Source organism: Lemur catta, chromosome 3 (assembly GCF_020740605.2).
Source record: "Lemur catta isolate mLemCat1 chromosome 3, mLemCat1.pri, whole genome shotgun sequence".
Classification (NCBI taxonomy): Eukaryota; Metazoa; Chordata; class Mammalia; order Primates; family Lemuridae; genus Lemur; species Lemur catta.
Window position 1 is genome coordinate 60,532,039 of NC_059130.1, and position 2,258 is coordinate 60,534,296.

A 2,258-nucleotide genomic window follows, 5' to 3' on the forward strand; every position below is an offset into this window, starting at 1 on the left:
ATAATGTCTTCTCTTTCCCAACATCCATATATTACACAAGTATAGGTTGAGTATCCCTTATTTGAAATGCTTAGGGCCAAAAGTGAAAGCACTTTAGTATTTTTTTGGACTTTGGAATATTTGCATATACATAATGAGATATCTTGGGGATGGGACCCAAGTCTAAACACGAAATTCATTTATGTTTCATATACACATTTATACACATAGCCGGAAGGAAATTATATATAATGTTTTTACTAATTGTGTGCATGAAACTAAGTTTTGACTGTGTTTTGAATATGACCCATCACATGAGGTCAGGTGTGGAATTTTTCACTTGTATTATGTTGGTACTCAAAAAGTTTTGGATTTTGTAGCATTTTGGATATTTGGATGAGGGATGCTCAGTGTGTTTATTATACACATTGTTTCTTCATGGGTTGAGTGACTATTCCTGTGGGAGCCAGGCTGACATGGAATGAGAGTTGTTCAGTTTTCTAGAAGAAATTGTCATATAGGGTAGACAAAAACAACAGATGCTCAATACAGTGAATATAAGAGACTTAAAGCTCTCAATCAATTTCTATCCTGAGTGACTGGATAACAGAGATCAGAAATGAAGGAGAAACATCTTATTTTTAAATTAGTGAGAGTTTTGTGACTCAATTCATACTGAGCTTGAGTTGGTAGTGGGACATTTATATGAGGATGATGAACAGCAGCCAAATGTAAAGTTAAATCAATACAGGAATTGTGACTTCAGTATAAAGATGTGAGTCAAAGCCATAGCTTCGAATGAAATGGAAAATGTGAAGGAAAAAAAGACAGCTAAGAATGGGTAGTTATAAAACAGGGAAGAAAAGAAAGTCTGAAAAGGAGTCTCATGTAGTAGGAGCTTGCAGTGGTCAGACAAGTTCAAAGAGAACCAGGAAATGCAGTCATAAAGGTCAAGAAAGAAAGGAGTGTCAATTTGATTGACTGCATGCTAGAAATTGACTCTAACTACTATGAGCAAAACAAATTTATTGGAAGAATATACAGGAAGGATGCTTGTAGGAAGGAAAGGAAAGTTGAAGAACCAGGCTTGGCACTCTAAGGACTCAGGAACCAAACAGCTCCAAAGAATCGAAATAGCAATTGTTTCTTGACATTTTCCCCTATGTAGCCAATGGAATGGAAAAAAAAAAAAAACCAAAAAACCCTGCCTTCTCACCAAACACCACTGACCAGGTATTCAGGTGCTTTATGGAGGTGGGCCGGGGGCCCATGGCTCCTTTGGGCCTCATGCCTGAAAGCTGGCCACGATTGTAGATGTTGATCAGAATAGGGCTTCTGTTGATAGACTTTGTACTCAGGTAAGGAGACAGGCCATGCCTTTCAAATGCATGTAGCTCACTGACTTTATCTTCAAGTTCCCATGCAGTGCCCATCAGAAGTATGTCCAACATGCCTGGCAGAAGGCAGATATTAATATTAAACACAAAATGGGAAACCACAAGATGGGCTGAGAAGATTGCAGCCAGAGAAAGGAAAGCCAAAATGACAGATTTTGATCATTTTGAAGTCATGAAGCAAAGAAAATGAGGAACAGAATAATCAAGAATAAATATAAGAAGTCTTGAAAAGCAGCTGTCTTCAAAGCTTCTCCCAAAAAAGCACCTGCTGCTATGGGTGCTGCTGAAGTTCTGGCAAAAAAAAGAAATGACCACTGTTGGCAAAGGTGTCTAGCCTAGAAAGTTCCTGTCCAGCAAGCCATGGGCCAGAAAGCAGCACCTGCTCAGAAAGCTCAAAAGGGTCAAAAAACTCCAACCCAGAAGACAGGTGCTCTAAAGCATCTGTCAAGAAAGCATAAAAGGCTATTATGTTAATAAAAGTGATAAAGGTTCTTTTTGAAAAAAAGAAAAAAACTGTTCAGTCTTGTTTCTTTTCCCATGATTCATTTTCTAAGGAGAAAATTCAACCAGCCTTCCTTGGGTTAAGTTTGTGCTTCTTACCCAGAGCAAGGCAAATGATAAGCAGTCCCATGAAACTCTTCAGTGAGGGAGCAGAAAAAGTTATAGACTTTTTTAGTTAAAGATATTAGAAATAGGCCGGGCGCGGTGGCTCACGCCTGTAATCCTAGCCCTCTGGGAGGCTGAGGCAGGTGGATCGCTTGAGCTCAGGAGTTCGAGACCAGCCTGAGCAAGAGCGAGACCCTGTCTCTACTAAAACTAGAAACAAATTATCTGGCCAACTAAAATATATATAGAAAAAATTAGCCGGGCATGGTGGCGCAT

At 39.3% G+C, this 2,258-nt stretch overlaps 1 pseudogene; it reads left to right on the forward strand.

The window, feature by feature from the left end:
* The first annotated feature begins 1,155 nt into the window (after window positions 1-1,155).
* On the forward strand, window positions 1,156-1,850 carry LOC123634841 (annotated as a pseudogene).
* Window positions 1,851-2,258: the final 408 nt, after the last annotated feature.